Source organism: Xiphophorus maculatus, chromosome 16 (genome assembly GCF_002775205.1).
Source record: "Xiphophorus maculatus strain JP 163 A chromosome 16, X_maculatus-5.0-male, whole genome shotgun sequence".
Lineage (NCBI taxonomy): Eukaryota > Metazoa > Chordata > Actinopteri > Cyprinodontiformes > Poeciliidae > Xiphophorus > Xiphophorus maculatus.
The window spans coordinates 2,377,236-2,403,191 of NC_036458.1; the positions used below are offsets into that span (position 1 = coordinate 2,377,236).

Consider the following 25,956-nt stretch of genomic DNA (forward strand, 5'->3'; position numbering starts at 1 on the left):
AGAACCGGCCCAGTTTCTGTGTTTTTTTTGTTCAACCACAGAAGATCCTCACTGGTTCCATGGGAGGCCAGGTTTTTAATTCTTATACAGTTTCTACTTTTAATCAATCATACCTGAGCCAACTTTGGCTGCAGGCACATCATCATCCTGTGAGCAGAACTAGATGCTAAATTAAAATCAAATCCCAGTCGCCTGATAACATTTCAGGCATTTATTTATAAAAACACACCAGAATTCAAATGTGTCTAGTTATCTGGAGCTCAGAAAGACAATATGTTTCACAACACATCTCTGAAAAATATGATATTTTAATCACTTCATGGCTGATGTCTTGTCAAACGAAGCCAACATGTTCAATCTGTCATGACATGTTGACCATAGTTAAACATTTAACAAGAAACTGATTAGCAAATGTGATATAAATCATAATTAAATCATGTCCATATCATCAAACATGAAAATAAGAATGATTTATCTCCTGACAAGTGAACTTTTTCCATCGTCCAAGTTTGACAAAGTAATTAAACGACAATGACTTTTTAATTTGGCCCCATCTTTTCCCGTAACGACGTGTCACATATTTCTGCTTGGAAACGCAACGTAACATGAACTTTACCATCGTCTGAGTTCTGTTAAATATCAGGCTTAAGCAAATATGCATTGCACCATAATGAACACGTGGGTAAATCACTGTCTTCCCATGTTAAATTTGACCCAGAGGCCAAGAAAGAGCATCCAGAACATTTCTCCATGATTTATATGGAGTGGAAAATTCAGCACCTTTTCCCCTCTAGCAAAGCAGTTGCTGCCCTAAAGGGTGTAGAAAGCAGGATCAGCCTGAACAGCTTTAAAATCCATATCTATAATCCCAAAGTTAGTTTCACTGTTAGTCTGTTTAATTTAAACACAAGCTTCAAAATAATGAAATGCCACATTAGCTTTAGAATAGCAGGATCTTGTCACCCTGGGTCATTTTTATTTTGGTTTTATTGAATGCATGTCAATAAACTACAGCTTCCCAAACTGCCGTTTTCAGCTGAATTCATAAAATCAAGTTTATTTGTAAAGCATATTTCAGAAACCAGGCAGTTCAAACTGTTAAATATCATGAAAACAAACACATCCTATAGTCAGCTATTGTGAAAACCAGTAACAGACACTGCTTTTCTCAAGTGCTTCAAATCACCATTAAACGTCAAATATGTTGATCAATGTTCTAGTTATTATGATTCAAAGGCAACTCTAAGCAGCTAAACTGTTCAGTGATTTATAAACTAACAGCAGCATTTTGGAGTCTAGTTTTTAGGCCGACCTGTAAAGACACTGATGCGTTAGTCAACATGCCTGAAGATAAACACATAGATGAGTTTCTCTAGATCTTGCTGGGACATTAGTCCTTTAATCCTGGAAATGTCCTTCAGGTGATAGAAGGCCAACTTTGTAACTGTCTTTATGTGACTCTGAAGGTTCATGTCTGAGTCCATCACTACTCCCAGGTTTCATCCTGATCTTTAGTTTCCAGCTGTAATAGCTGAAGCTCTGTTGACTCTAGATCGTTCCTCTTTAGGTCTAAAGATAATAACCTCTGGTTTGTTTCTGTTCAGCTTATAAACGCCGTTTAAAACTGATGTTTATAAATTAAGCAGCTGGGATCTATAAATCCTTTGTGTGCAACTCCTGTTTTCAGCACTCTTTATAAAAACCAATGAGAGGTTGAAAATATCACTCAGTGCTCAATCAGTCTATACTCCACTAATCTGGAACAAACTTCCAGAAAGATGCTGAAATACTGTTTTCCTTTAAACAAAGGCTAAAATCCCACCAGTTTAGAGTTGACTTTGATTTATAATAACTGCAAGATCGATCAATATATTTGCTTAATGATGACAAAATACAATGTTTATTGCTTGTTTCATAATTGGTTTAGTTGTTTACTGTGTTATGTCTTTGTTGTTAAAATTTGCTAAACAAACAAACTTAACTGCCTTCCTACACAGTAATCCAATACTGAAACAGGAAGTAGTGTACAGAGAGGGTACAGTTATGGTGGAGGAGATACTTTTACTGAATACAGTACTAACTGGGGACCAAGGCTGCCCACAAATAGCAAAAACCTGAAAATACTTGAGATCTCCTCTAAAAATCTTAAATTATAAGTTAAAATGCGTTAATAAACAAAGTAAAACCCATCTTAGCACTGCCAGTGAAGCTAACCTCTGTAGTCTTCATTCATATAAATCCCAGACAGAATTGTCTGATTTTCTGATTAAACTGGGAGAAAATCGACAAAAAGTGAAGCATTCATGGTCAATAAAATCAGTAAAGAAATATATTAATATTCCTGCATATGTTTACGTTTTTGCAGGAGTTCTGAGATTTAAATTTTGCTCACCTATCTTCTGTCCACAGCTGCTGAAAGCACAAACAGATCCGAGCTAAACGGGGATAAGGTGTGCTGGGATGCAAAAAATGGTTCTTGTTCAGAAAAGATTAAATAATAAATGTACATATTAAATGTTGGCATGTTAACACCCTTACGGTTGCATTCATTTCACAGCAAAGCTTAGCTTGATGAAAGTTCAGGCAATTCTGACAATCTTTGCTAAGCTCAGCAAGCCGAGTTTGACAAGCAGTAAATGCCCCTCAGACAGAGGATAAACCCTTTTGATTTAGGTAACGGCATGTTTTTCCTCCTTACCCCACTGTTAATGGGGATCAGAGGATTTAATCCATTTAATCATTCTGTTTAATGAGCACTCTCTGTGCAGGTAAAAAGAGACCAAAGCTATCTTCACTTAACATGTTTATTTGCCAAGTGGGAAAAAAAAGAAAAAGAAAAGTGACCCATTTCTGTAGAAACATCATCCGCAGCTTCCTCCTCTGCACAGTGCATGACTTACACGAAGAAAAACAACCTCCTGCTTTCATTCTTAGCCTTTCAGAAGGAATCTCCAGCCTCCTTCAAGGTTGAACCTGAAAAGCTTCATGAATGAAAAGAGGAAAACTAAATCTATCCGAAACCGTCCGTCAGCTCAGGGCATTCAGACTGGGAATGTTGGGAGCAATTTAATCAAACTGAGAGCCGGATCCTTTAGTGTGCTTGGTTTGGCCGAGGGAGAATGTCAGAAACCGACGTCTAATGCCGTTTACAATACACTTGGAAAATAAAAACTTCAGTTCGCCTCCAGAGATGACTTGAAATCGGTGGTTGACACATGGACTCAGCTTCTGCTTTGTGTGTTAAAGACTGGAGACAGACCAGAGCTCAGCACAAATAACACGAGACGTGCCGTGTTTTGACTCCTCGTCTGCCACTAAAGTCTCTGTCCTGCCAGAATGACAAAACACTGTTTCTCACATTTCTAACGGGGAAAAATAAATACGCTCAGACTGCGGTGCTCCACATAACTTCCAGGGTTAGAAGAGTTTTGAGTTTTACTGGGATTTTTTGTTTTTCTGTTAGTTTTTAGAATGTGTCTGCTAGTTTTTTTTAGCTAGATATTTTTTAGTTTTTTTAGTTAAAGTAGTAGTTTTAATTTTTTCATTCATTTGTTCACTTTTAGGTGCAGAATTCAAAAAGGTCAAAGTATTGTGATGATGTATACATTAGCTAGGTGATGAATACTCTATAGAAAAAAAATTATTCAATTATTGTTGAAAAACAAACCAACTCTTGAGTTTTCTCCTAACATTTGCTGTTGCCATTTTGTGGACTAACAAACGCTGCCAGCAGGATTATGGAGTACTGTAATTTGTTTTAGTTAGTTTCATAAACCCATGATATGCTTCCAGTTAGAGCTTTCCCCCATTAATTACTGTTTAACGAAAATGTTTTCTCAATTTCAGTTTTTGTTATGTGGTTAGATATAGTTATAATAATCTTGGTACCTAACTTTGACTCAAACCAAAGCAGAAAGTCTTGCAGTTGGGCCTTTAGCAGAGGAAGAATATCCTGCAGCCCTGGATTGACCAGGCAAACTTCCCACAGCCTCGCTAATGGACGCCGCGGCTGTTGTTTACTGAAGACTCCCTGCAGAGGAGACTACCTGACCCATGTCTGCAACCAGTGAGTGGTACAAATGGCAAACATCTTTTGGAGTCATTATTTATGCAGGAATGCCCTTGGGAGTCTTTGCACTTGTTTACACAGTCACGGCACAGTCCATTCATGACGGCTCCGAGTAAATGAGCCGCTTGCGACCAATTTGTCCTGGACGACGAAGCTTTGGGGCAGTTGCTTTGTGTGCATGTTGGAGGGTTGGGGGGTAAAGAAAGGAGGTTAACGCAGCACTGCAGCAGCGTCAGGAAGCGACCTGGAACTACGGACACACGAGTCCCAAGGGTGTTAGGAAGCACAGTGTCACATTCGGAAATAAATGAGCACATTTTTTTTCCACGAGGAAAGCCGCGGACTTTCACCTTTGAAATGGGCTGTTTGTTTGCCCGAGGACGAGGACGGTGGTCAAAGTTACCGAGCGCTGCCTTTCGCATAAAACCGAAACCAAGATGGGAGTTTTATGGAGGTTAAAGTGAAAGGCAAAAGGGAAGAAGAAGAAGAAGTTTATCTGGCGTCTGCACCAAGGAATCAGAGTAACCAGGGAACCATAAACTTCAACAAGAACTGAAGTTCATGGAAGTTTGATGAAAAAGTTGTTTGACTGAAGTAAAGCTATTTTCACATAAAACAATGCAAAACAATCAATAACTAGTTAGATACACTACAATTAGAGCAGCTTAAGTGTCTAAGGTGACCTAATCAATAATACTTAACATATTTTTACAAACGTAAAAAAAGGATGTTTATAGGTTTTATAAACGTATTAATTCCTGTGGAATAAGTTTTTTCCCCCACCAAATTGTGGAACATTTAAGTTCCAAACTATTTCACACAGGTTCACAACAGCTTTCTGAGCTTGAATTTAAGGGGATTTCTGTAATTTTCCGCTTTGTCACAACTTTCTTTGTCTATTAAACATCAGAGCAGAAAAGCATCACAGCTGAAGACAGATTATATGATGTTAAAGGAAACAAACTTCACATGTTTTCAGGGCTGTTTTTGCCCTAAACTACTTGTTCTTAATGTTCTTTTCAATTTCATGCCACTAATGCTGATGTTGTTGCCATCTACTGGACCAGGAACAGTATTACAGTGTCTGTGTTTGTTTTTTAATTAGATTCACAGGAAGCATGCAGAAAGCTATTTTTATTTAACAAAATAAGGTTATCTACCTAGTTTGTTTGAGTTTCTTTATATTTTATTTGCCTAATTTTAAGAAAAAGGAGCATCAACACCAAGATTCACAGATACTATTTAAATACAAGCTTATTGAACAACTTTCTTGCTGATTTACTTCACTTTGTCCAGTCTATTGTATTGTGTGCAAACATGTTCACAGCTACATTTTTCAGCCTAATTTATAGTTTATAAACACTGTCCAATAAGATGTCTTCTTTAATTTCTTTTGCAGAACAAGTAATGTTAGAAAACAAAAAACCTGAACATTTCAAAATTAAAACAACTTCTATTGGCTTTTATAGGTACTTTAAAGCATTTGTATCCCTGGGTTTAATGAGCCACCAGAAATCCAAATATAAGCTGAAGCAAACTGGATGCTGCTGTTGTTTTAATATAAAACAACTTTACCAGACAAATGTATAAAATGTTTCACACAAGGATTTAGAAAAACATCCAAGAAACTTCTGACTTCATTGAAAGGCTAATTTGACAACAAATACAAGAAAATAATGAAGCAAACAGCATTAAGGAACCTTCATATTTAATTAAAGTTCTTCTTTAAATAGTCTAGATTCCAACATAAGGACATCAAGTGAAGTTTTCATTTTCTTATTTTACTTTAAACCTTCCAGGAATTAATTCAAAGCTGCCCACATCTGGTGGTTTTTGGCATTTTAGCATTCCTTTACATCTAAAGTAAATTTATAAATGTGTTCTCTGTTTAAGTTTTCATTTGCTTTCATCTGACTTCTGATGTAAAGGAGGTGTAAAAGGCAGTGAACTTCAGGTTTTGATAGAGGAGCAGTAAAAAATTTTCAGAAATGTGGTTAAAAGGGAGGCAGAGAAGAAAGAAAGGAAGGAGAGATGAGATAATTTAACAAGCTCCCTCTTAAAGTACTCCAAAACCTCCAGAGTTTAATTGCTGGGAGGCAGCATTATCCCCAGCAACACCGCTCTGGTCTCTTGGCCGGGATTCGGTGGGTACCTGCAGTATCCACTCCCCACACAATACAGCGCCCACTGAGCCATATAATCCTCTCAGGCCCTCCTCTTCTGGAGAACCACATTCAATCCCTTTGTGACACAGGGAAAAATCTCCTCTACGATTTTTTTTCTTTCTTTTTGTCAGGGTACGTACTTCAAATAAGGCCAATCAGTAGGTGCTGTTATGCGTGCACGATGCTACAGGGAGCCACGAAGAAAGGGGAAACGCAGAGGAAGAGTTAAATAAAAGGCCCGTTTGATTTGCGGCTGTGAAATTTGGGGCTGATTTCCATTCCTCCGCAGAGCTCCCTGGAGCGGCCATATTTCTGTTTATGTTTAAATGCGAATCCGTCAGATGGGCGGTTAGGTTCCTGCTGAATCATCCCACTCTCCCTTCAGAAAGCGCGAGGTTACTTTTGAAGCAGCTGCCTCGTAGGAGAAAACAAGGAACTAATGCTACTTTCTTGCCGACTTCTCTTTCAAGTTGTCCTTGAAAAGAAAATTACAACAGCGGCTTTGATGCAACTCTGACATGCTTCAAGATATTCTCCATAAGTGCAGACATACTAGATTATCATTCCAATGAGCCTGCGCCGATGTCTTTTAGTCGTCTGAACACAGAAACCGTTCTGGCGCTCTGCAGAGGGACGTGGAAACAGTGGCTCATTGCACCAAATGGCAAAAGAATAAAAATGATGACTTCTTTGTTGTCCATTGGTTTGTAACTTAAGTCAATATAGCATTTAGAACCCTGCTGAGACATCTTTTAATTAAAAGATGAGCTTAATAATGAGAAATGACAGAGGCGGTGTACTGAGGAAGATTACTTGGATTTTATGCTTTGTGTGGTTCCTTGTGTGCAAAGGAACTTCTTCTGCCTCATGTTCAGTGCAAGAATGAAAATACCAACTGTGCACATTTTCCCCCTCCTTTTGTTTTACACTTTCTTCACAGCTTGCCAATTATGTCTGCAGCAATGTGCTTGGTGACATTCTGTTGCCAGTAACGTGTCTTGTTCTACTGTGCATAAACCACCCACAACAGGAGAGTTTGTGTCCTACCTGTTGGGAGGCTCTAGGAGTTGGAAATCAGTTGTCACTGCAGAGGTCCGAGTCCTGGGTGAGCAGGGTCGCTGTGAGGAAAACAGGATAAAATATTAAACCAATAACATAAAATAAGAGACTTTTCTAATCACTCAAGAGGAAATGTTCCCCACCCAAAGATTGGAAAGGGACAAAAATTTCAATCTGAGTAAAATTGCACCAAATTCTGAGTTTAATTGAAGTCCAATTTTTTAAAAAAATTAACCAGCTATATGTACAAAACTATAAAAGATTTTATTGACAATGGAGATTTTTTATTTTATTTTAGATGAGCCATATATTAATATTCAAGTTTTCATCTCTACAAGCTTCACACTTTTACTGACAGACAGATTTTCTCCTCCAGGATGGTTCTGCATCAAACCTCCAACCATCTTCCCATCATCTTCAATAACCTTGGCGTCCCTGCTCAAGAACATGTGTACTAGCGTCTCCTACATCTTGCTAGAGTCTTCTACTTGTATGCAGCGTTGTCTAAATATTTGTTAGTGTCTCCACTCATTTGTTGTCTGCTATGTTTGCAGTGTCTCCTACACAGTTTGCGATAAACTTCAAACAGGACTTCTTATTGCTTTCAACAACGTTCTTCTTCCTTCCTTTCAGGCCAACATTGAACATGTTGATCCTCTCTCCTCCTGACATTTTTAGGTTGCAATGTGACAAAACGTTCAAAAGTTCATGGAGTGTAAATACAATTACAAGGCACTCTACGTAATCAATAAAAGGATAATTCTTTATTTTTAATTTGACGATAATGCTAAAGTTGCCTTTAGCAAAGTGATAAACTGAACACAAAACTTCTTGACTTCAACCTCAAATCATCTGTTTCACTTCCTGAACGTCTATAAAAAACAACAGATTAGGACACAGAAGTTTTTTATTTAGTGTGGCTGTTCTTATTTAAAAAGTTTTAGTTTCCTGAAAAACAAACAAAATAAAGAGATGTTTTTATGTAATTCCCAATGAAGAGACTATTGACTGAGTTTCAATCAGGTAGTTCTTCCACGTACGAGCATCTCCTGTTTTTAAACACGGCACGTTGTCATCAAGACAAGATATTTGCAAAGAGTGACTGTTGGGAGATTTCTGCCTTCAGGGCTTTTCTGGCTGAAAGGTTTCTGGAATCAGACGAGTTTGTGTACGATAAGACAAAAGTCACAGCAAAGACCAAGCTGTAGTAGCTGGAGAGATGAAATCATTCACCGGTGATCTGAACGACTCAATGCACCATTTTTATTGCTTCCCTTTTTTTGTTTCAGTGCTACACATTGAATGCCTCTCTGTAAATGTCAATAATTCCTCAAAAAGTACAAGATTCTCTAGATTTGAATGCATTTGTGTCGCTTTATAATGTACAGCCAGTGCAAAAACTTTTCATTTGGTAAATAATGAGTAAAAAAGCTCCAACTTCCCTTCTGCTTTTCTTCCTCAGGCCCAAACCTCAAGCTGTAAATCTTTAAAAACTGCTGACAAATTCATAGTTTCATCTTTTTAATTATTTCTTAATATATCCAAGGACTGTTTTTGGATCTGTGCTGTAGGAGAGGGAATATCCACAGCTGTGAAATAAGCCCCTCTTGGTGCTGCAGTGAGTTCTCCAGAAGGACAGAGTTAAAATAAACCACAATATGTGTTTTACAGTTTTTGGACAACAACAAATCCCCGGGATCCAACAGCGTGCGATGGATCCGGCTGCTCAGTTCGAGGTTGGTGAAGAAACTCTGACTAAATAATGCATCGAGGAGAAAAATATTCGATCTGGAAAACTTTGCAGACAGAATACCTGCTCCAAGTTCAGCAAAGCTTTAATTCGGCTGCTCACATATTTAAAGAGATCTTTCCGAGCCAACTCTGCTCCAGGAGAGAAGATGGTGAGGTGGAAGGTCGGCTGGTAATCCATAACAGATAGCTGAGATTTGCCACGCTGGCATCAAATCCTTATGAAAGTTGTAACGGGCCTTGGCTCTGGTACAGAAGCCAACAAATCCAAACTGTGAGGCTTCTCCAGTCAGGCCGCCAAGGTCGTTTCTAATTTCTGTGGTTGGCTGTTACATGCTGCTTTATGCTGCCTGAGAAACGTTAGCAGGAAGACGGCCGCGGTGCGTAGTCAAAGCGATCCAAATAACATGAGATTAAATAAATAGACGTTAATGACGAAGCAGAGATCAAAAAAGGTCGAGCATTAAAGCTGCAGTATGTAAATGTTTCCAAAGTTTTTTATGTATTTTTTGAAACTGTCTTTATGTCATGACAGTATAGCAAGAAAGATAATCTGTGAATAAAATAGAGCTCCTCTGCCTTCTCCCAGTGCTAGAAACAACCAATGAGAGCCAGGGGGAGGGACTTGGTGCTGTCATTCATGCCCCGTGTGCATAGTTCCGTCACAGTAACCAATTAAGTTATTGCAATAAAAAATAATGTTTTTTTGAGCCAATTTTAATGGCAAAATAATGAAAGAACTAATTCTCAAAGATCAATAAACTTTAAAACCTGATGAACATTCAACACTGAAACTGGAAGATGCTTAAGTATCAAAGGTAAATAAACAAAACAACAGAAAAAACTAATCAAATTAATTATGAAGTCTCTAAACAAAATTGTCCTTAAAAAAATGGCAAGTTGAGACCAAAGAAGCAGGACTTTTATCATTCAGTTTTTGGTAGAAAGACAAAAGAGATAAATCATGCAAATGGAAAAATATATTAATTTATTATGCAATTAATTGATTTCTTGTTTATTGCGACAGGCTTACATGCGAGCCCTCTCCTTCTTGCCCTGATATGATACAGCTTCTACCCGTCAGCAAAGCCTGTTGTGAATGCTAATGCTTGTTAGCACAGCCACCGATGGCACCAGATAAACAGCGGTAAAGGTGAGTTGTTTCTTCACCAACAGCATATTCAGCAGCATGTTCATGAGGTTGATTGGCAGCACTAAGACCCTCCTCCTGGCTCTGACTGATTGTTTTTGGTTCCATTTCTTCAGGCGGCAATAATACCTCAGGAAGGAGATGGAGGAGATTGATCTATTCACAGATTATCGGCCTCATATTGTCATGACTTGCTGACAGCTTTATCAAATATATGTAAAACACATTTTTATAAAAGTCACATACTGCAGCTTTAAATCTCACAGCTGAAAAAAGCATCATGAGTTCAATTTTACAGCCTGAACATGATCAGGTACATGGAAAGTGACAAGTTGAGGTCTGGGAGGGCGGCAGACTCGATGTAGAGGTCGCACACAAACACAACAACGGCACACAAACGCAGCCGACAGGAGGAGAGGACGGCGACTCCACAAGCACTGCAGAATGTATGAAGAAATAGATGTAAGGGTCATTTTACTGAGCAGCACCATTAACATTGCTGCCCTTGTCTGGAATGAAGCTGGGATCAGTCTCACACACACTCACACACACACACGCAGGAGAAAATCCTCCTCTTTTTACATTTCTCCTCTTTTCGCCCTCGGAGACGGAGAGGTCGACATTTTAACTGCAGCAGTGAGGAGATGGCTTCCTTTCACCTTGACGGGCATATAATGAACATTTTTCATTTTGAGCTTAGCTTCACTTACCGAGTCAGTCAGCTATTTTCTCTTTGAACCTTTTTTTCCTCCCTCTCCCCCGTTCTGACATTTCCCTCTGTGGTTTTGCCAGGATGATCTTCACAGTAAATTTGTGCCCCCTTTAAAGAAATAGGTTACATTTGTGTTGATTTTTTTTTTGTCTTTCAAAGCGCTCATTTCCATAAAGGTCCCCCTCTAACACAAACAGGCCTACGGTGCAGCACAAAACAAACAATATGCTAATCACACCTGTTTCAATTAAAGCCAGAGTGTCCATGAAATACATATCATTACTCATTGTTCTGCATTTTGCATGAACAAAGAAAAGCTGCACTTTGAAGTAACAGGACCAAATATGTGACGGATGGCTGAAAAAATTTAAAATACAACAGAATTACATAAAATATAACACGCAAGAATTTGAGAAAATAAAGATCTATTATGTCTAATTAAGTTTGTTTTTGCTGACAAATGATTATAGATAGAATGGATCAGTGTTGCAGATGGAGGTCAGGAAGAACACTGCAAAAACACAAAATCTGACCAAGTATTTTTGTCCAGTTTATAGTGTAAACATCTCAGTTCACTTGAAATAAGACAAAACTAACTTACAAATAACTTTTTAGCAAGAAACATGAGCTTGTTTTAGGTCAAGAATTCTTTAATATTAGTGAAAATGACTTATTCCATTATAACATGACAAAATGTATTATAAGTAAAAAAATCTGACTATATGTTGTTATAAGGGATTTTTCAAATCAGTAGAAACAAGCTTATAAAATAAATGAATACTTCTATGATATTTTAATCTAATGAGATAAATCCAAATGCAGCATGATGCATTTGGGTCCGCAGGGACGTGTGACCTTCATATTTTAGATTATTTCCAGAATCAAAAATTTAGGTCAGAACTTGAAGACATGCTAAAGCAGCAAATCCCCTCATCTGAATCACCTGTGTTAGAACTGGACACTAGAGTTGAACACTGTGGATCGAAGGGATGCAGGAAAAAAGAAAAGCTGGAGACATTTTGTGTGAGCAGTTAAAGTGCAGCAGCATCAAAGTTTTTTTCTTTTTCTTTAAATGTGATTCCATCCAAAGACAGCAGCGGCAGAAAACCAGACCAAACGGGAGGTTTTGTTAGGATTTCTCCGCACCAGTCTGGCAGGAAATGGACTACAACACAAGGCATTGTGGGTAAACAAACAAAACAGTCTGTGGCTCTTGGTCACATGAGGGGGAGAAGTTAAGGTCTCTTAGTTAAAGACTCACAAGAACAAGTTTTCAAGCTAATTTGCAGGAAAATGGAGACAGTGGGGGAAAGAACTCCACTAATAATATGAGAAATACAGCAAATACTTGGCAGAAATGTCAGTTTGGGAGATAAAGAGGTTCAGGTTATGTGGGACAAAGAACCAGATGTCATATTTGGTTTGGTTCATTTGACAAACTGTCTTCAGAAAGCAAAGTTGTTCCAACGCAATGTGGCAATCCCAATCAAACCAAGTTCCCAACCATTCTGAACCAACCAGACTTTGAAGAGTAAAAATGTTGTGAGGTCCAATATTCGCAGATTCACCTATTTGCAGATTTTTCTGTGCAACTGCAAAAAATCCACAAAAAACACGGCTATTGGTGGATTTTTTCATCTAAATTATACAAAATAACATACAACTCTGAATGGTAAAATATCTTCGCAAATGGCGAAGATACCTGACACACTATTGGCCAGTGTTTGCAAACCAGCCAATCCAGGAGCGCCATTCATTTTCCTAGGTGCTGATTGGCTATGTCTCCCAAAGCAAAAATAAGATAGACAGTAGAGATTAGCTTCTGTTGAAGTGCATTTAGTGAGATGTGACTACATTATCAAACTCTGGTGAACTCTGGTCTGGCCACAAACCAAAATCTGGGTTCAGTTGAAGTTTATTCTGGTGCAGTTTGAATGCCAAGTGAACCGAATACCACTCAGCAGGAAGTAGACTACAGCGCAGGGCATTCTGGGTAACACAACCAAAAAAAAGAGTCCTTCTCTGAAGACTAAAAAGAAATCCTACAATCACTAAAAAACATGTATGTACATTTTGTGAAGAAGGACGTTGTGATCAGTGTCTTCTTCAGAGATTTTCATGTTGATTCCTTCGGTGGTCCTTATTGCAGCGCCCCCACTGGTGAGGAGGGGAACAGATAACTCAAAGGATTTGATTCATTTGGCACAATGCAGTGTGAAATTGAATCATATCAGCTGAAGCAGTTTATTGGAGTATGACATGTGACAACACCTTCAGAAAAATAACTTTAATATAACAGAAACATGGAGCTGGGCTATAATTCTACACTGTAACCACTCTCAAATACTTAGATGTTAATTTCTGTCAAAAATGACTGAGACCAGAATCAAAATCCTTGTTTATGACAAAAAAAAAACCCACACCTACATGTCTGAATTAGGGCAGTTGTAAACGAATATTTTAGTAATCGAGTAATCTATGGATTATTCTTACGATTAATCGAGTAATCGGATAAAAAAATAAAAACATTGGTAAATCTAACATAACAGAAGTGTTGATATGAAATTTATTTTCCGGTATTTTGATGAAAGCTACGCATCTAAAGTACAACCGCCTGCAGTGTTCAGTCTCTCCGCACCTATATAAATAATCCCGCCGTTCGCTCTGAGCCAGCAGCTATGGGTACATTGTACATTGTACCCATAGCTGGCAAACCAAGATCAGCCAAAGGAATAATGGATGTGTGGATTTCGATCTGGAATAATGGAGTTCTCCTCCCATTCTATGGGAGGAGAAAAGCTGCAGTACTCCAGGCATCGCTGGAGTTGTTATCTCCTTGTTAGTATAGTGGTGAGTATCCCCGCCTGTCACGCGGGAGACTGGGGTTCGATTCCCCGACGGGGAGTGAAGTTTGTTTCAGGTCCCTCTTGAAAATGAGATCTAGATCTCAACGGGGTTTACCTGCTTAAATAAAGGAATATAATGTCATAACAATCGCTCCCGTCATTTTAAGGATGTTTATTGGTCCTCCAAAAATTCTTTTGCAGCAGACAGTTTGGATGATCAGTTTTTGATTTTTTATACCTGAAGCATTTTTGCTGCTGATGCAGTCCACACTCAGTGGTACATTGCTTTCATACGCTGCAGGTGGGGGTCTGCCACCCCTTTTACCCTCAAAGCCTGAAGGTAACAAGCAGCTGGCTGTTAAATCTGCAGAATAAATGTATGAAAACCTCTGCAGTCTGTGCAGCAAAACACCAGCGGATGAAAAAAAAAAAAGAAAAGAAAGAAATCAGGCACAAACAAAATGCCTATAAACAACACAGCTTATATATTATTACCGAGTGTTGAAGAGGATTATGGTTTGTTGAGGTGGAGATAAGCACTGTAGGTAGTCTGCCCACTACTGGCAGAGAAAATACTTCTATGTGGGTTTTCTTTTCCTCCTGGGATCCTCTGATTTTTTGGTTCAGTGAAATTGTTCAGTTGGATTTGGAGGGGAATGTGCACAAAGAGTACAGCAATGATTAATTATCCTTAAACCCTAACCCAAAATGTTCAACCGATGTAGAAAGCGTCAAACTTTCAGAAATGTTTAATTCCAAGAGTCCATGACATGTATTCAAAATGCAAAGCAGGACCACATCCGCTGAGAGAAATGACCGTGCCCACATTTGGCCACACAGGGGGGGCTGGCAGGGTGCGATCCAAGACAGCTGGTGGAAACCGGGTGCACTCTGGCTGCTTGGAGCAGCAGATTCAGGTGGCATCTGTGCCTCCTGTTGCAGTGCAATAGGAAAAACACTAAAAGTGAATTACAACATTAATGATAGGCCTCTGCAAGCTGTCGTTCCGTATTACACATCCATTATTCCTTGCATGGGTACTCAGAGGCATCGTGAAGGAATAGCCTTCGCCCCCGCCGCCGCCCTAAAACAGCCGCACAAAAAACGAAGGAGAGCAACACTTTCCACCAGTATACCATGTCACCACATGGCAGAGTGCTGCTGACTGGATGACTGATTCCCTTTCTCTCCATTTCCATCCCTCACTTCATCTTTCAAGCGAGCAACCTCCCACCTCTGACCCCCATCCCTCTCCTCCTCCTTGCACTAAGGCTGCTATTCCAAACAACATTTGTTTGATCTTGCCGCCCTCTACAGCTGAATGAAATCAATCTGGCAGAGATGTCATGTGTGAGGAGAGATGATTGGCCGAAAGAATAACATGTATTTGAGAGCGTGGGGCCCGTGCCCTCCGTCTGCCGGCCTCACAAACACAGCAGCCGAGTGGCCGGTGCATGCCTGATAGGCATCACACAGACATCTCCGAGCTGTCACCCTTCCCTACACTTTCAATAACTTCAAATCCCCCCGAAAACTTGGAGAATAAAGGCAGAGTCGATCACTCATAGCTCCCTTCACTTGGCTCTTCTCTTCGGGGAAATAACAGCCGAAGGAGAAAAACAAAGTCAGGATCCCATCCTGTTCCGCAGAGAAGCCCCGCATCCCCGGAGGACGAGCGGAGAACACTCCTTTCATCACTGCGGTTAAGACACAATAACAAAAAAATTTCATTTATGATGCCGGGACATAAATAGAAGGCAGGTATAAACCGAGTCTGAAGGAGGATCAATGCTAATCAACGGGGGGATTTTTAGGAATAAGGAGTGAGTGTGTGACGGCCCCGAGGTGCAAAAGACAAGATTGGACAAAAAAAGCTACAATAAATGCAAAAAGGCACCGACTTTCAAAACAGAAACATTTCCTCAGACATGAGAGATAAGATGTTTAACCGAGCAACCAAGAAAAACAAGAATCACACACAAAAAATACAAAGAAAGCATAAAAACATATAAACTGTGCAACAGGAACCATAAAAAGCTAAACTGATCACAAAAATGAGAAAACTAATCTGAAAATATTCAAATAAAAATAATCAAATTACGGTCAAAAAACAGAGAGAAGGCAAACGTATGGAAGAACATAAACTAAATTATTTATTATTTTGTGTTTCATTTCCAAATTATGAAATACAAAACACATGATTTTACAGAAATCTGAATAAAAAGCGAGATGAACAAAAGCAGAAACATAAAAATGAAAAACGTAGTATCAGTCGAGGCATGAAGGACATTTCAAACAAAACTTAAATTTGAAAACAGAACAAAAAAATCCATCCTTAAACCAAAACTAGAAATAGATAATTAACTACACACCATAAATAAAAAAAAAAAAAGATTTCCTTATGAATTTTAATTTTCCTTTGTTTCTGTGCTCTGCCTTTTCATCCCAACTTTCTTCCATTTTTAACTGGATTTGTTTCACCTGGATGTTTAATCGTATAATAATCCCAAAACTGCTCAAACCAAACATCAACTAAATGCTTAACAGTTACTAAAAATCATACTGGGATCACATTTATGCACGAAACATCCCTTGGTAGAGTGTTTCTATTTTTATTTGAAAAAATTGGTGAATAGCGAAAAATAACAGAAAATATATAAAAAAAAACAAAAAGGTGCTTGTCATTTTTAACCCTCTGCTGTTTTAAATCTTTGCAGTTTGGGTGGAAAATGATGCCCGGATGTTTCCTCCTAATATCCAGACAGTTTGTACTGAGGATGCACCGAGCCACACCAGCAGCAGGCCACTTTGGCTGATCTTGGTTTGCCAAAGGTCATTAATCGGTCGTATTTAACCAGAGTCATTTAGCAAAAAGCCAGTTAATGAAAACTGGACGGAATACAAAGCTTCCAGAAAATAATGAGCAATTAAAATAAAACGCAACAGGTTTTAGCATTTTGGAGACATGACACTACATACTTTGGGATACAACTCAAAGATAAACAGACATGTAATCGGTTTAGGGAGGCGTTGGTCCTTTTCGGCCCGTCTGCAGTTTTGGTTGAAATATTGGTTTGCTCATGTCCAGTAGAAAAACCAATGACTTAAAGTCATGTTCTACGTTTTCTTCATAGTCTACTGTAAAAAGCTGCACTTAACTGCAAATAGCAATTTTTTTTACCAGCAGAAGGTCATTTACTGTCATCTTGGTATGATCCGTCAGTATCCGTTTTATCTTTTGCTTTGTTTATTTATTTTAGATATTTAAAACATCTTCTAGTTCCAGTTTTAAATGTTCGTTCTAAATTAAAATGTATTTAACTTAAAGACGGTGTATAACAGTTATTATGCTGTTAACATTATACTACTTGAAAATTGTATGAAAACAAGAGTATTATCATTTATTGCAATAACTTCTGAGACAATTTATCATCCAGGAAAATTTGTGGGAGTCCAAACGGGTAAGAGATGGAAACTAAACAGGAATAAAGTGCAACACAAAGTTTTCAGAAATGCATAAATTATGGTTTAATCATATGGATACAAACTGGCTTGTTTACATGTAGGAAATGGAGGTAGACTGGGACAAGGAAATACATTTTCTGATTTCCTCAATGTTTTGTTCCCTCTTTTGTTTTGTTTGTTTTCAGTTTGTTTATGTGCTTATGTTGTTGCATTCTTTGATTCCATTGTGTTATTTTGCATCACACGTTCTGAAACATTGTGGTTTTTGTTTGTTTTTAGCGACATGTCAAGAGGAGAACATGCAGGATATTGTGCTTGAGTTTGATGCCAGCCCACACATTCCTATAGAAGCTGGCGTGTAATTCAGATTTGTGCGATGTTGGGATGCTTGACAAGCGTTCGCTCCGCGGTTTCCCCCTCCTTGCACGTGCCGAGCTGCAGATCTCTGCTGCAGACTGACTGATTTCCTCATTCAGGAGAGAGTGCCACAAAATGTGTCGTACTCGAGTGTTTCACAATTACCAGCTGATTATATCTGCCGCATTATCATATTAAAAGGAAGACTACTTGAACACACTGATAATGTCTTAAGTGTTGCAAATAATTTCCCCAGTCATTATCGACGGCAGGCGGCGAGATCAGGAGAAGGGGAGCGTCGATAAATATCCGTAAACCTTTACAGTGTAAACAACAACAATTAGAGAAATTAGATCAGGCAGCGCAGCTGAGAAAAAGGAGTTGATTCTAATTAAAAACTTTCACATGTACGAGCAAGAAAGAATAAAGAAAGACACTGTTTTCTATAGGAGACAACTTGCTGTGGAGACTGAAAGACTCCAATAAAACGACATAAAAATGTCATTAGAACATGTGGCAGTGATGTGGGTCTATAATCTTATTGGGATTTCAACCTTTTGACCTTTAATACTGAGGCAGGTTATGTGCTAATCCACATACACTGCACATATGTGAGTGCCAAGCAGGCTGGGGCTCTTTCCAAAATCAGGAGGCGCATTACATCGCAGGGCATTCTAGGTAAATACAACCAAAACAAATGCACTAGTCTAGCAGCAGTGAGAGAAATGACTCATTGTCTTTTACCAAAAACAAAAGAGAAATTTTATAACCACTAAAATCTGACATCACTCCATTTTTGTTGACATTTCAGAGGTTTTCTTGTTGTTTCCTTCTGTGGTTTTTGGTGCAGGCGAGGAGAGAAACACGTTTTTCAAAGGGTTTGGATTGTTTGATGCACTGCAGCGTGAAAGAAAACTGCAGCAGCTTAAAAATGTAACAAATGTTGCGATTTTGGTCCCTAATTGACTCAGGTGTGAAAACACCCTCTGACTTGCTGTACATCCGCCACTCGCTTTTCACCATTACTGTTGATCCCTCTGACTCAAAAGTGTGTTCAAACCAATCTTAAAGGTGTGAAAACACCCAAAATTGACTAAATAAGTAAAGAACCGCCCAAACTTTCATTTCCCATTGGAAATACATTATGTGGAAGCTAGTTCAGTTAATCAAACACACTAAATTAGTGTAAAAAAACCTATTTAAAAGCAGAAAATCAATTTGTTATCTTTCCACCTTTGGAAGGGATTATCAGCACTGATCTTAAAAAAGCAATATTTTCTGTCCATCAATCTGGGAAGGATTAAAAAGCCATTTTCATGTTGCTTAAGGTGAGTCACTACACAAAAAAAAGATGGTTTATTGCAAAACTTCAGACACTATTTGTCTCCCCCACCAAATTCACCGAAGGTTCGGAGGATGCAAAATAAATCAGACCAAGACTGATGTTTGATCTTAATGTAACAACCATTAAAAACGCCTCACATCAACTATAAAGCACGGTGGAGGAGGGATGATGACTTTGGTATGTTGTTTTAAAGACAGAACTACCAACATCTTCTACAGAAATATCTTTCTATGGACCCATTTGTGTTTTTAATAAAGCTGATGATTGATTGATGATAAGTCAAATGTGAAGCGATGTGTCCAACAGCTGAAGCTTGGCCCAAACAGAACCAACCCAACACAGAGCGAAGGAGGAAGGAATCAAGGTGAAACCAACTAGAACTCAACCTGTCTGAAATGCTGTGCTGCTAAATTGTTTCACAAATATTTTTTCTGACCCTTTATTACTTTTCTGGTATGAATGAAACCCTTGAAGGGCAGCAATCTCTGCTCTGGGCTTAAAATAATCAGTACTTAAACATCTCTAAGTGTCTATTCTGACTCCACTGTAGATATTGGACGGTCGTTTTCACGCCATTGAAGTGTTGTGATGCCTCCAGGTGCTGTGAAATCATTTGTTTGACAACGTTGGGTAGATTTCACCCTTGTTTTCTTCCCCCTCTCTTGAATTCCACCACCGGCTCCGTTAATCAATACACACTTTCCTCGCCCTTTTTTCTCCTCCGTACACGTATCTCCCCGTCTGACCAAACTGGCAAATTTGTGCTCTTAATCAGCTTGCCTGCCTCGTCTCCTCACTCCAGGCTGGCGACACGCTTCCCTTCCCCTTTAATTCCCCCGCTCTCAACAGACAGGCGCGCTGATTAACATGCACGCCCAGGTAGGAGCTCCCTCCAACACAACCCCGCTGCCCACCAGGTCCGCACACCATTATCCCCGCTACTCAATAGCACCCATCTCACAGCACATCTGTCCAACTGCTGCATCCACACTCCTTAATTAGCTTTACAACTTTCCCCCCACTTCTGGGTGGAAAATAAGGGAGGAATTTGTGGTCAGTACACGGACAGGGTAGAAAAAAAAAAGGGAGACAAAGAGAGAGAGGACATAGTCTGAATGCGTAATCTGAAGGATGTGTGTCACATTGTGACCCAGCATCACCAGGAAGGACCGTCCATCCCAGTTCTGTGGCGTAAAGCCCCAGCAGCATGTGCTTTATCTCACCAATCCCCTTTATTTCTGCACTTCTCAGTAGCTCCACTACTTCAAAGGTGTCCGGACTTCTTTCCTTCCTTCTGCACCCCCACTTCCCTCAGAGATGAAGGTGGCATTTTTTACGTTCGAGGCGCCGCGGTGGCTAATGCTAATCCGCTCCACTCCCCGTTATTCCGCCGCAGCACATTTGTCAGCAGCTCCCAAACAAACCGAGAGAAGACTGCGAGAAAGAAGGGGCATCCAATTAATACAAAATTGTCTCCAGAAGTCAATAAGGTTTTAGTTCCACTTGAGCGTGTCTAAATGCGCAGAGTAAGGCTAATTATAATCCCATGGAGTATTTATACTATTTATGCTTTGCTCCTGTCATTACTACAAGCTGTAATCCTGCAGACCTGTGTTGTCTGTGTGCACTGATGAAAGCGAGATATTTTATGAGCTAACAATGCTAAATTCATCACTGTTTCTATGGCGATGAGCATTGAACAATATCACAATCAGCGCTGCCATCGAGACTGTAGATTCGATCCGGAGAGGGGGGGCAAAGGTTGCGATGGAGGGAAGAACAATGAGCTATTTTGGTCTAACTGCTGTTTTACATACATGGCAGCTTCATTAGAACTTCCCACTGTGCACATAACCTTCTGCAGGCCTCCAACCAATCGTCTCCCATATTAGAAATACTAATCTCTGATGTGGATTTCACCCTCCATCCTTCCTTCCATCCAGCAATTATGCCCCCTGCCATCAAAAGCCATCAAAACAGTAATTTCACTTTCTCACAGCCAGGCTTTTCATATTTCCTCCCGTGAAAGGCCCGAATCTTCCCCTTATGGCTATTACACAGTGTGCATGAGAGTGAAAACAATGGGTCTGGCGTGATGAGATCACGGCACTTCATTTCTCCGAGGCCACTCCGATAGACACAGAGACAATCTAGCAGCAGCGAGGACGGCGAGGGACGGCGGCGGCGGCTCCAGGATTTCTCGGTCACTGCGCCTGCAGGGCTGCGAGGCGGGTCATACCCGGTAATAAGAGAGGGAAGGAGACGGAGACGAGGATGTAATGGCAGCAGTGGTGAAGGGTCTCAGCCTCGGTGGAGGCCTTGGAGGAAACCGAGGTCAGTGACTGGAACTCAAACTTGGATCCTTTATTCCTGCTTGTGTACAGAAGCCCTTGGAGAATTGAACAGAGCCGCTGCCGTGTGAGCTGTGTGCTGCTCGTGAGGCGGTTTGGTCAGCGCCGTGCAGAGACACAGAGAGTGGAAGGGAGTGCTTGACTGAAGAGGATATGGCAGAGTGAAGTGACAGGCCTTGGGAGGAAGAGGCAGGGGCTGCTCACAAGTGACTAAAACAACAGGTCTGGGATTCAAAGTGTCTTCCTTCACTCGTTTCTTCTGCCTGCAGCCATCTCAATTTTTCACTTTCCTCTCAGTCAGCTTTCTAGACTGGGAGTTTTTTTCTTCTCTTCAGGGTTTTTCCATCAAAACGACTGAAAGGTTTTTTTTGTACCTTCTTCCTCTACTGTGAGAAAAGCAGATCAAGAATATTTAAAAAATGTCAGATAATTTTAGGACTGAAAAGATTAATCACGATGAAATCATTGAAATAATCGTCAACTAATTTAGTAGTCGATTGTTAACTGACGTATTCATTCTCACAAAAAAAGTTGTTTGGTTCAAGAATATACAAAACTCATACATTGTGCATGTAAGATGAAAAATCTGTGTGCAAATATGTTTTACTCAAAATTGAGCTGAATTCTGAAAAAGAGAAAACTCAGTGCAAAAACGCAAAATCTTACTATGTATTTTTGTCTAGTTTTTAGATATATTAGCAAAATTATATTGTACAAAACTAACTCATATGTAACTTTTCAGCAAAATATATGAGCTTGATTTAAGTCAATGATTCCTTGACTAGTTCTACTAGCATATTTTTCTACTTGTGAGCAAAATACAATAAAGTGAAAAAAAATCTGCCAGAAGAACGTGATTTTTTTCTCTCTCAATATTAACTATTTATTTTAAAGAAGCTCATTTTACTTTCTGAAAAGTTATCTGCAAGTTAGTTTTGTTTCATTACAAGTGAACGCACCAAGGTATTTGCACGAGAAACTAGACCAAAAATATTTGGTAAGATTTAGTGTTTGCAGTTAGTTTTTTTTGTTTGTCTTTTTTACAAATCAAACCAGCTGAAGGTGAACATATTTACAGGCAAAGGTTCAATACAAAATGCAAATTCATTTTATTTTTGGCAAGACACTACAAAACTCCAGTAATGCCAGCTAATATTTGCACTAGAAACTAGACAAACAAAGTCAGTAAGATTTTGTGTTTTTGCAGTGCTCCTATTAAGCACCTTTTGTTATCTATTTATTAGCTGTTTAATCAAATTATCACAGATTAAATCAAGCTTTTCAGATGCTGATTCTAAGTATTTCTTTACTTGCAGATGCATCCTTTGTTACCACTTTGGGTTGTCATTTTCCAACTCTACTATACACAGAACTAAAACATTAGATTTAAATTAATTTACAATATTCAGAGTGACAGTTTCCATGTTTTTAATAGTTCCTCTTCCCCCAGTGAATGTGATGCACCATCGGCATGTTAAACTGTATTGATGCTGACTGGATCATCATGGTGAGTGCTCTCCATTGGCTTTCCCATTAATGCGCATACAATATTACAATCCATAAGACACTTGCTTGAGTTGTTAAATATTCACAGCACAGATCGAGTCTTTACTCACTGTCATGTGAGCTGCAGGACGACTGAGGTCGTGGTGGAAATAAAAAGCACACATTTCTGTGAAAATATTTACATACCGCATTTATGAAAAGGAACATTTGGCTGCTTGATATACATAAAATGTGTAAAGTGGATGCAACAGAAGAACAGTTGAGCTGTAAGGTTGAGCGGTTGGACGAATTTATCGATTATCGATGACACTTCTTTTAAGAGCAATTTTTTTTGGCCTCTTTTTCTCTTAGTTACGGTTATAACAATATTTGATTGATTGGCGCTGGTAGATATTTGAAACACCCAAAATAAGAAAATGACCAATAAAATTAAACCGAAATAAATATTTCACACAATCAAAACCATTAAAGAAATGGAGTATAAAGTTTTGGTGAACAAAATTGCGCTTCAAAAAATGTTTGTCAGAACAGAAATTATTGAGCTCATTTTAATTTATCATGCCATCAATTGATTTATTGATTTACTGCGACAGGCTTAGACATGTTTGAGTCTTTGTTGCTGAAACTGCAAAAGTAATCCCAAACAGACGACTTGGATTCTTTTATTTTTTTTGGCAACTAATTCCTCTATTTTAGGACTTTTGTGGTATAAACTACAATGTTTACATGTTCACCCACAAAAAACTCCAAATGCCACCTGCTTGAATTTTTTACCCAGTCATTTGTTAGAATCACCAATATCGTTTGGAGAAATGTTAAACATCGCACACATCTAAAAACTCCAGGAACAAACAGACAATTTGTAGACATTTGCTGCACATCTACTGCTGCTGTCCTGCAGGGTTTAAACCAAGTGGGCCCCCTCCTCAACATCACGTACTTATGAGGTACAATCTGATTTACTGATGCATCTCCCAGCTCCCACTTCCATTACCGAGTCCCGTTACTGTGTCTTTAGCTCTGCATTTGTCTGTTTAGTGCAGCACACACACACGCAAAAAAAAGACACACGTGCACACTTCCTCCATCTCCCACTCCATCTCTCTTCCTCTTTTTCTCATTGGGAAGGGGGAAGCGGGTGGGGTGGAATGATCGTGTTAGGGGGTTCACAGAAGACTGACTGTTTATTATTGTCTTCGGCCCACTTAACTCTGACAGTAACAGAATGAGATGGGGAGAGAAGCGAGTGCCATTAATCACGGTGTCGGGAGGGCCTGAGCCGAGCGGAGACGCATCCATATCGCATGTGCCTGGGAGAGGAACACAAAGTGATTTTCAGGCCAGCCGGCCTCGTAGCGCCGCTGTGCAGCTCCAAGTTGAGGCTGCTGGCGGATGGAGAGTGGTGGTGGGGTACGAGGAGGGGGAGCAGCGGCTATTCACACTCAATCTTCTTCAAATCTTCTGACATGCTGCACCTACAGCTATCCCTGTTTCTAGCTAACCTAAACAGGAGTCTGAGATTTAAAAAAAACCCTGAAATACAGACAGAGGAGATAAGAAAGCGCACCCTCTTTCAACAGGGTCTAAAATTACTTCACTAGGAAAATGGTTGTTTATTAAACAATCGTGAAGTAAATCGGAAAGCGGTGTGCAAAACTAAAGTACACCTCAAGCTGAAAAACGCATCATGATATTAGGATTTCATATCAGTCGATATCAATAACTATTGATTAGTTTTTTTATGTTAAATATCTCAAATACAGCACACTTAAAAACGTTATTTTTAAGCAGTTATAAGGCAGAGTGGAAAAATCTCAAACTGCTGCTCCGCCAGTTACTTAACCAGTTGTTGCTAGGTAACCACAAGTTACTCTACAGGTTGTTGCTAGGTAACCGAAGAGTGAATTAGTCAGTTGATGCCACTAATCTTAGCTAGCTGTGAGGGGTTGAGCAGCTAAAGCCTTTCTGCTGCCTACATCTCCCAGTTTGCTGTTCTGTGGATCGCAATACAGTAAATATTCTATATACTGATTATTGAATCAGGTGTATTATCTATTGATATTGATCAGATTTCTATCGTATTGTTATTATTTATCCAGCCCTAATCAAACGTCAGTATTTAGCAGCTTTAGACTTTGAGTTGTTTGGGTTTTGGACTGGGATTCTTACGGAGCGCCCTCACTGTCAATTCATTATTGCTAATGTTATTACTTTATTATCAGTTTTTTCTTCATTAGTAGTTTTGCTGTTTTCATTATTATCTGTAATGTAATTAAGTACTGAGGTATTTTTCCCCTTTATTATTTAATGCTTTATTATTTTTATTTTATTTACTTTATCTATCATATCAACCAAAACATATCAGGAACCTGAAAGTAACCTGAGAGTAGTAATGGACTCAGACATAAACCTTCACAGTCACATAAAAACAGTTAAAAAGTCAGTCTTCTATCGCCTGAAGATCATTTCCAGGATTGAAGGATTAATGTCCCAACAAGATCTAGAGAAACTTAACAATGTGTTTATCTTTAGTCGCATTAATTACTGAAACAGTGTGTTCACAGGTCTGCCTAAAAAACAAAAATCAAAGGTTGTTCTGGCTAAAACCAGGAAGACCTCAGTCCTTCCACTGAGATAATAGCCTTTAAAATACTGTTGTTAGTTTATAAATCTCTGAACGGCTTAAAGATCTGATGTTGTTGTATGAACCTTCCAGACCTATCAGGTCTTCTGGTTCTGCTCTGCATCCCCAGAACCAAACATGGAGAAGCAGCATTCAGCTTCTATGCAACACAAATCTGGATCAAACTTCCAGAAAACTGAAAAACAGTTGAAACTCTGAGTTCCACCTGTTTAGACTTGTTTTTGACTTATAACAACTGCAACATTGATCAACTTGTTTGATGCGTATTGATGATTTTAGAAATGGCACTTCATAAATTCAATGTCTGTTACTGATTTTCACAATTGAGTATATAACTGGTTTATGTTTTTATTATGTAAAGACCTTTGAACTGCCTTGTTGCTGAAATGTGCTTTATGAATAAACTCGATTGGTTATTTAATCACAGTAGATGAAGACGGAGTTTAGAGAAAGTGAGCTGCTGTATTTTTGACTACGCTCTGCTGCTGCTGGAAGTATTCTAGTGCCAAAAAGAGTGCATGCGGCTCAGACATCAATG

General features: G+C 39.2%; 1 protein-coding gene across 7 annotated transcripts in view; it reads right to left on the reverse strand.

Annotated features, from left to right (window-relative positions):
- The window catches only part of LOC102237105 (RNA binding fox-1 homolog 3), a 538,118-nt gene that overhangs the window by 408,940 nt on the left and 103,222 nt on the right, over positions 1-25,956 (reverse strand). For all 7 annotated transcript variants that reach the window (XM_005803185.2, XM_023348371.1, XM_005803183.2 and 4 more), the window contains one exon: positions 7,282-7,352. The gene's annotated coding sequence lies outside the window, so the exon portion shown is untranslated. The remainder of the gene's footprint in view (positions 1-7,281; positions 7,353-25,956) is intronic.